The sequence below is a fragment of the Lolium rigidum genome, chromosome 7 (assembly GCF_022539505.1).
Source record: "Lolium rigidum isolate FL_2022 chromosome 7, APGP_CSIRO_Lrig_0.1, whole genome shotgun sequence".
Taxonomy (NCBI): domain Eukaryota; kingdom Viridiplantae; phylum Streptophyta; class Magnoliopsida; order Poales; family Poaceae; genus Lolium; species Lolium rigidum.
The window spans coordinates 327417611-327427641 of NC_061514.1; the positions used below are offsets into that span (position 1 = coordinate 327417611).

At 44.7% G+C, this 10031-nt stretch overlaps 1 long non-coding RNA gene across 1 annotated transcript; it reads right to left on the reverse strand.

The window, feature by feature from the left end:
• Window positions 1-6478: 6478 nt before the first annotated feature.
• On the reverse strand, window positions 6479-7314 carry LOC124679340. Its single transcript, XR_006994930.1, has 2 exons — window positions 7174-7314; window positions 6479-6957 (listed from the first exon to the last, which is right to left on the reverse strand). It is a non-coding gene; the product is annotated as an uncharacterized LOC124679340 (long non-coding RNA).
• Window positions 7315-10031: the final 2717 nt, after the last annotated feature.

Genomic DNA, 10031 nt, shown 5'->3' on the forward strand with positions numbered 1-10031 from the left:
TGTGCTCTAAAATCCCCATCTCTCATCTTTGTTTCCAGATTTGTCGAAATAACAAGTGTGTCACATTCTATGTGCCGCCGGGGCTATCCACCATTGTTGATCCTCCTTCTTCGTCTATACCACGGTAAATAATCTCTCCTATATGTGCCCTTTCGATTTGTGTTTCTTTGAAATCTAGATGCATTTTGATTGGTCTATAAGTGGCACAGAATTGTTACTTAAGAGAACTTTCTGAGCATATTATCGTGCGCACATGTATCTAGATTGTCCATACTGCATCAAGATCCATGCTAGCTTTTTTTCCTTCTCTCAAACAATTTCTCATTTTTTATATTTCTCACACTACACAATCTTTAAACTTGAAATTTTCAAAATCAATTAAACATAACAACTAGAGTGTGGGAAAAATATTTTAGATTTTTTATGTCATTATGTATTTATATTTAAAGAATTTATTTTTAATTTTAAAATAATTTGAAAATTTAAATTGCAAAAAATCCGAACTATTTTTACCCCAGTTTATTTGTTATTTTTTAGTGACTTGCAAAAAAATCAAACCGAAATATTAAATAATTTAAAAGATATAAAAAAGAAAAAGTCAAAAAGTGTGCAGGTGCGCTATTCAAGTTTTCTCCTTGAAGGACCTCCCCAACTTTGTATGGTTGCTCTTATATTATGTCCACCTTGAAGTCTAGGACCATCGTAGGGGCGCTTGGACAATGACAACATGTTGGATTATTCAGCCATGACCACATGACAGTGAAATATCTGAGAAGTTCACACCTCTCTCGTATTTATCTTCCAAATTCAATCTCTCTCCCCGGCCGATCCAATGCATCTATCACCCACGACATCCACGTGATCCCAGGCAGGCCTGTGTTGGCAGCTCTCGCCGTGGTTGCCGTGGACGGGTTCCACACCGTGCCCACCTACCCTCTCCTAAGAGAACTAATGATCCGGAAACTCCTACCCGACAAAACCGCTCCCTTTACACTGATTAATGACAACCTAATTAAAAGTTTCTTCTGCTATCTTTCCACATCCTCTACAGCTAGCACCATCATCTATAACACCATCTAGTCTTCTTCCCCTTTGCAAAAACAAGAAAAGCAATAGATGCACCAAAGAAAGCCTATCAATTTAGTTGCCAAAGAACTTCTTCCGCGACATAGTTGAGAAACATCGATGGCCACACCGCACTATTGATGAGTTTTTGTTGGGTGTTCCTTCCATTTATATCAGGTATTTTCCCCATCTTTCATGTGCTCTAAAATCCCCATCTCTCGTCTTTGTTTCCAGATTTGTCGAAATAACAAGTGTGTCACAGTCGGTGTGCCGCCGGGGCTATCCACCATTGTTGATCCTCCTTCTTCGTCTATACTACGGTAAATCATCTCTCCTCTATGTGCCCTTTCGACTTGTGTTTCTTTGTTTAATAAGTTTATTTGACAGGCAAAGACAACATCATATGCTAAATTTGTTGCCTTGGCGTGACTACAACCACCGATTTTTTTATGGGTTTTATGGGAAAATTACCAATATTTTAGCTTAGACATAAATATAATCCAACCATTATATATGAGGAGATTTTATAATTTTTGTAAACTTGTCAAATTCATGTGTAGTTATTTTTCTTCAAAATACAAATGCTTTGTATCTACTATAAAAATGATTTTAATTTTCTTCAATTCTTATTGGAAATGTGAATATGCACTTCAGAGTCCCATCTGATCAAAAGAACTAATATACATCCTTCTTTAGTTGATCATCAACCATGGAAAAGGGAAAAGATGTGACTGTCTTTGATGACTTACCTGAGTCAGTCATCATTGGAGAGATCTTGGTAAGGTTATCGGCTCAAGACGTTCTTCGATGTCGCGCTGTTCGTAAGTCATGGCGTCATGAAACCTCCACCAAAAACTTCCTCCTCGCCCACTATCGTCGCCAACCTTATCTCCCAATTATCAACCTCTTCAAGAGAAATGAAGGGCATCATTGCTTTTTCTATGTCTTCAATGACTCCAGTTCTACAACCATCGATCGCAAGCTCTGTGGTCGGACCGTCCTGCGGTGCCCTGACACAGAGATTTATAAAGAAGGCCCACATGTCCATGCTGCTTGTGATGGCCTCTTCATCATGTCCTTTGGTGAGAACACGAGACTATTTTATGTTTGCAATCCGACTACCCGTCAGCGTGCTCCCCTACTACCGCTTCATGAACACCAGCTACCAACTAGAAGGATTCAGATAGCCGCACTCTATAAACATCAACCATGTGGAGAATATCGAGTGCTCTATTCGATCTGGACAAAGAATGAGGATGAGCCCACTTCCAATGTTGATTTCTATGTACTCGTAGTGGGATCTAACGATCCAAGGCACATTGGACAACTACCAGTGTCTCTAGAGTTACTGAAGGGACTGAGATGTTGTTGGAATGCACCGGCACTACATCATGGTAACTTGCATTGGGATTTGATGGGCCGATACTTTGGCGATGCCACCGAAAACATATTGGTGTTCGATATCGTGTTCGAGACATTCCGTTGGATTCAACCTCCTGCTGATAAATACATTTGGAAGTCATTGTTGGAGATGAACAACGTGCTTGCTATGTGGTGCAGTCGCAATTGGATCAATATAGATATTTATGTTATGCAAGACTACACACGCGAGGTTTGGACCCTCACGCATCAGATTAATATTTTTGAATTGGACGTGTCACCGCCACTTCATTATACAAAGAGTAGCAGGGTGCTGAAGATTGTGATGCTCAATGAGTGTGAGTTATTGATCGAGTTAGCAAATAGGATTATTTTGCATTGTGACATTGGTGGAAAGTTTCTAGGAAAGATTGAATGTGATGAAGCTGAAGACAACTGCATGGACATTACACCCTATCACTTTCGGGAGAACATTGTTCCACTCCCATTCTTTGATATGCAGGATGGTTCTGGGAACAATGTGATGCTAGGAGGAGATGATGATATGCATTATTCAGTATGGCCATAGAATATATTCAAACCTTTTATTGATCTTGAGGTGAGAGATCCTGCCATATTGTAGGAGTGGACGTTTCGGCATAGGCTTCAACTGCATTGTCATATATTAATGCGGAAAACTATGGAACCTGGCTTGTTGGCAAACTATGTAACATGTTGTATGGAACTATTGTACTTGTTCACCCGTTTAATTTGATTCTGATATGTTGTGTTGCCTGAAGCAGACTTAGAACCATAGAGGAGAAACTAAGAATGGCATGTCTCATGATGCTTCATAGTTAGGTATGGTAAGATGAGATATAAATTGGCACTTGAATTGCATCATCAAGCACGATTAAAATAACTACACGCTTCCAACTCATTTTCTATTTTAGACTCTAGTACTATTATATTATATGCTTCATGGATGAAATGACTCTTACAAATAAAAACACCTAGTTTTTCATTAACCAACACTTCTTCTAATTAGTTCACTTATTTTAACTGTTTATGCCCAATTTAAGATACACCAGGGTTAAGACAATTTATCAAGTTTGTTTGTTTTGAGATGCGTTAGCATTTACATCAGATAAATGTAGGATGTAATTACTGCCTCGGAAGATTTTAATTTGATATATTCTCAAACGGAATATCATTAGGATTTTACAGTCCATAAGAAAGGAATAGATTGATAAGTGTTTACATTTACAGTTGAATGCAACAGTTACGCAAAGAACTATGGTTTGTCACATAGATCTAAGCATATCCGAGCAGCTCTGAGTGGTTTGAGAGCTTGCCGCCATTCACGAACCTTGAGGAGCTATGCCTGAAGCATAAAATTGTGTCGGCGTTCGAGTCAATGAAGTCCTCCCGGCTGACGGTTTCGAGTGCCTGCTACTCCGCCGTCGCAGCAGTTTCCTTCGATCTACCGATAGTAGTGAAACCGCCGACAGCGAGAGGGGGGAGAGAAGAGGAGTGGAGAGGGCGGTTGAGACGGCGGAGTGAGAGACGAGAGAGGGGTGAGAAAATTGATGGCGCGCCTTCTCGCTGCGTACCACCTTAGTAGGCTGAGCCCTAGGCACACCCTTACAAAAAATTATCAAATCGTCGTGATAAACTCAAAATGGTTTCTCTCTCAAAAGTTCGATTTTCCTTCATATTTTTAAATTCCTAGAATTTTCCAATGCTGATCATGTTTGTGGGTGCTGGCTCTGTCCATAACCTATTCCCCTGGATGGAAGTTTGAGCGACCGGGGGCGTGTTAGAGCAAGTTCAATAGTAGAGCCAACTGTTGGCTATAAGGCAAGTGTCATGTCATCTATAGTCATTCTAGAGCCAACATGTACAATAGTGAGCTATAAAATTGGACTATTTTATATGTGTATGGTCCACCATTCACTCTCACATAGTGCCTAGGAGCACGTGCTAGAGCTGACTTTTGCATTAGAGCCCACTCCTCTTCTCTCTCCTCCTCTCTCTCCTCCAACTAAGCAATAATATATTATTTTAATCATTATAGCTAGCTGATTAGTAGGATTTATTGTACTTGCTCTTAAGCATCATGATCTTGCTAACCAATCACATCCAAACGTCGGAACGTTTTCGCATTGATGATCAGGATCGGGAGCCGAGGCGCGCGGAAGATGAATCGAAACCATTCTGACTTCCGACGATTGATTAGCCGCCCGGGAGAACCACCACACACCCACCATACTCCCGGAGTATAAATTGGCGACACTTGATTCGCTAATCAAGCAAACAATCTAACCATGCCAGACGCCAGGGGCGTCACCGTCCTTGACGACCTGCCCGAGTCTATCCTCGTCGAAGAGATCTTCCTGCGGCTGCCAGCCAAGGATGTCCTCCGCTGCGGCGCCGTCCGCCGGTCGTGGCGCAGCGCCACGTCCTCCCGCAAATTCATGCTCGACCACCACGCACGCCAGCCCTCGCTCCCCATCATCATCCACATTCAGTTTCGTTCCGAAGACGATGCTGCCCCCGGTGACCCCCGTTTCTTCGCATTTCGCCATGACGCTGCTGAACGCAAGCTCTGGCCCGTGGTCCGGTGCGCCGCCCCAAGCGAACAGCACCTCATGCTGCACGCCTCGCTTGACGGCCTCCTCGTTGTCTCCAGCATGAATCGCCACCGTGTCACTGGCTTCTACGTGTGCAACCCAGCCACCCGTCAGTGTGCTCCCTTGACACAGCTTGACGGATTGTGCAGCCCCAAAATTGCAGGTTTCTACCGGCACCACCCGTCTGGAGAATACAGGGTGCTCTATTTTATCACCAGCCACATGGACGAAGGTGACAGATCTACTTACTACGTCTTTACCGTGGGATCAGCTGAGTATCACGAACCAAGGCGTATCTGGTCCGCATGGCCCCCTGCGCCCCCAGCTTCACTGGAAGAGGCGTTGCTGGATGGGCTGCCATGTGATCCACCACCGGTTATGCACTGTGGCAGCCTGCACTGGATAGTGCCACCACTGGACGACGAACAACCTGCAGGAGATGCCACGGAGATACAGGACATAATAGCATTCGACACGGCTGATGAGACATTCAGGTGGATGCGCCGTCCTGCCATGCCAGGCCCTTGGCCAGTGCTGTTCGAAGTCGATGGCGCCCTTGCCTTGTGCGGCACCGGCGATGGCACCGGCCACACTGATGTCGAGGTTTGGGTGATGCATGACTACGAAGCCGGCGTCTGGGGTTTGATTCAGGAGATTAGCTTGTTGCCGCCACCTTCGCAGCTTGGTGACTGGGGGGACATCCGTTTTATCTGTCGGATGGTTGTACTCAACGACTGTGAGTATCTCATCAGGTTTACTCGCCACCGCCTGATACACTGTCAAAATGACGGCGAGTTGCTAAGAGATACGGTGCTGAAATGCAATGACGCAGAAGATCGAGACTGTGTCATGGAGATTACTCTGCACTTTTTGAAAGAGAACATTCTTCCTCTTCCATTCTTTGAGACGCAAGAAGAAGATGGTTCCAACAAGGAGCATCCCTTCATCCTAGGGATGTAGCATTAGGTTTGTTGAGCTGTGCGGTTGTCATGTTGTTTTGGGTACTGAAATTTCGTGTGTTTGCAGTAACCTTTCTACTAAATCACCATATGATTCCAGTTGATGCGCCATGTTGTTTTCTTGTTGGACTTGGTACTGAATTTGAAATGTTTACTGTAGCATTCCTCCTATATCACCATATCGTTCTTATTCGTAAGTGGTACCTAGTATGCTCTGAAATCTGGTATAATGACAAAACCAATGGCCCGGAAACTCCTACTCAACAAAACCGCTCCCTTTACACTGATTAATGACAACCTAATTAAAAGTTTCTTCTGCTAGCTTTCCACATCCTCTACAGCTAGAACCAGCGTCTATAACACCAAATAGACTTCTTCCCCTTTGCAAAAACAAGAAAAGAAATAGATGCACAAAAGAAAGCCTATCAAATTAGTTTCCAAAGAACTTCCGCGATGCAGATGAGAAACATCGGAATAATATTTCAGAATTACATAAACTGTAACACATTCTGCCGAGAAAGTAAAAAATTTACCAATTTCTCTTATCTTAAACCAGCAGGTGATTCACTACTCGATCTGGCTTGTATCCAGAATTCCACAACAATGAACCTTGACAACTCAATTTCAAACATCAAAATTCAAGCATTAAAATCAATGGTTCTGCTGGGAGCAGATTATTGCTGGTGGTAAAACCACAGAAGCAAGAGGAGCTGGCCAACGAAGATATACGAGAAGCATGAGTATTTGAGAGAATAGAACAGAACAGAAATGTCCCCCTTTCTTCAAATATAGTAGAACTATCTCATCTCTCCCTTCGCTCTGTTTCTTTCTACCTACCTTGCTTGTACCCTTCTGTTCACCCCAAAGCCTTTTTTATATTCTCTCTTATTTGCAATGAACTCCTAGTCGTAATGCAACAATTAAAGCATTCCTGACAATGCCTGCAAGAAACAAATAGAATAAGTTTAAGAGTCAGTAAGTTATCAATGAATAGAAGTTTAAAATCAATCCATGAGGTGAACTTGAAAATTTTGGACCACTACAGGGGATTATCATGTGTTAAACAATTTCTAGATACATAGTAAGTCACTGATGCTCTATCGTACTAAATAAGTTCAACGTCCAAGGCAACCATTAAGTATAACTAATGGTCTTACCCCAAGTGCAAATGCATGTATCCCTTAGGCCTAATCAAGGTGTCCCTGGATGGCATGAGCCAACTGGCGCCTTGGTAGCAGCCCCACCACACAGGGGCAGGGACAAGATATAGATTAAGGAACTTCTTTGCACATATGTGTTGGAACCTGAAGAGCAGAACAAATCAACAATGCTAAAGAACATAGCACCCGGAAAATTAACAACTACAAGCTTGTTATGTGTTTTGTTGATTTTGGAAACACGTTCCAACTTTGCATGCAAATCCATTTTCATCCTTGGGTTTGCCCAGTTGTTGATTTCGCAAGCAGTTTCGGGGTTCAAGACTATTTCTGTTTTTACTTTAAAAATGTAGGAGGTTTAAAAGAGCTATTGAAGGTAACTAGCAATAAACCAATACCTCAGGCTAATGAGATTCGGCTACATAAAACCCCAAACCCTATTGCTATTGAAATACTATGTTGTAGACAAGTCTAAATTAGAGGAGTATATGCTGCAGTCTCACTTATTGATTGCATTATATAACCAGAGAGAGCTTACTTAGAGTTAACATGGCACAAATCAGATCTCAAGAAGGACCACTGGAATCGATTTTTCTTCTTCTTCTTCAGGAGTTTTTTTCTTTTGGGAAAACTTGTACTGAATAAGACTCTCTTTGAACCTATGAGGCAGAACCACTGGCATGTCATCATCAAACTTGAAGTTGGCTACCGAATTTCCCTTTTTGTCACAATGCAATAGGTGGCCATAGCAGCTAACGAGCAGGTCTCCCTCCTCGGAGACAATCTTTGCCCACCAGTTCCCATGTTCTTGTTGGAAATGCATGTTATCCATCACCGGCAGTTTGATCTGGTAGTGATAGGTCCAGACATCATGGTCCTGGTCCTGCAGCACGAAGATGCTCAGCCCTGTCATGTCATCCTTACCAATGGACGCAGCAAGCTTGCCACCCATGTCAAGCAGGAGCATAACATGGTGTGGTTCCACAGCCGCGGGCGGGCTCATGTGCCGGAAGGTCTCCGCCACCGTGTGAAACGCCAATATCCTGTGGTAGCGGACACCGGGGCGTTCCCTCCAGTGCAGGTGCAGGGTGCCATTATTGACAAGGACCGGCGCGCCAAAGATGTGTAGTCCCCTCCTGCCGCCGTGTACTGGATAACCCACGCTCCTCGGTTGGTCGGTTCCGACGGTGAGGACGCAGTAGGCATGCCGACTGGACCAATTTCCACCGGGGTTCCATCGTGTCCAGTACAGCACACGGTACTCCCCTGAAGGCTGGTGCCGATAGAGGGCGACCACGGTGCCGGCATGGGAGCTCGGGCCCGTGGCGAGCGGCGCCCACTGCCGCGTGGTTGGGTTGCAGATGCACTGGCCGACGATGAAGAGGCCGTCGCAGGAGGCGCGGGCGGGGAAGTGGGTGCCGAATTGTTTGGGGAACCCGAAAAACGGCCGGAACTCGGCGGGGGAGGGTGTCGGCGACATCGGAGGCCCGGTAGGACCTTATTAGGGCGAGCTCCGGCTGGCGGCGGTGGTGGTCGAGGAGGAACGCGGGGTCGGAGGCGAGGCGGCGCCAGGAGCGGCAGACGGCGCGGCAGCGGAGCACGGAGTTGGCCGGGAGGCGCACCAGGATGTCCTGTAGTATCTCCTCTGGGAGGGCGGCGAGCCGGTCCGGCCCCGCCCTGCTTCTCCTTCTCGGAACATTCGCCCGACGGGCATCTTCCTCGGTGGCGACGCGCCGCCTGGATCGGAGCAGCATTGTTGAGGCGAGGGTTGGTTGGGGAATGTGTTCGGGCGATTCGCAGTTCATCTATCCTTCTCTGTTCTGTGGGCCTCTGGACTCAGAGCAGCTCAACCAATATTTTAGCTTAGACATAAATATAATCCAATCATTATATATGAGGATATTTGATAATTTCTTGCAAACTTGTCAAATTCATGTGCATTTAATTTTCTTCAAAATACAAATGCTTTGTATCTACTATAAAAAAAAATTCATTTTCCTCAATTCTTATTGGAAATGTGAATATGCACTCCACAATCCCATCCGATCAAAAGAACTAATATATGTCCTTTCTTAGTTGATCATCAACCATGGAAAAGGGAAAAGATGTGACTGTCTTTGATGACTTACCTGAGTCAGTCATCATTGGAGAGATCCTGGTAAGGTTTCCGGCTCAAGACGTTCTTCGATGTCGCGCTGTTCGTAAGTCATGGCGTCATGAAACCTCCACCAAATACTTCCTCCTCACCCACTATCGCCACCAACCTTCTCTCCCAATTATCAACCTCTTCAAGAGAACCAATGAAGGGAATGATTGCTTTTTCAATGTCTTCAATGACTCCACTTCTACAACCATGGATCCCAAACTCTGTGGGCAAACCGTCCTGCGGTGCCCTGACACAGAGATAGAAGGCCCACATGTCCATGCTTCTTGTGATGGCCTCTTCATCGTGTCCTTTGGTGAGAACACGTGACTATTTTATGTTTGCAACCCGACTACCCGTCAGCATGCTCCCCTACGGCCACTTCATGAACACCAGCTACCAACTAGAAGAATTCAGATAGCCACACTCCATAAACATCAACCATGCATGTGGAGAATACCGAGTGCGCTACTCGATTTGGACAAAGAATGAGGATGAGACCACTTCCAATGTTGATTTCTATGTACTCGTAGTGGGATCTAACGATCCAAGGCAAATTGGACAACTACCAGTGTCTCTAGAGTTGTTGAAGGGACTGAGATGTTGTTGAAATGCACCAGTACTACATCATGGTAACCTGCATTGGGATTTGATGGGCCGATACTTTGGCGATGCCACCAAAAACATATTGGTGTTCAATATCGTGGTTGAGACA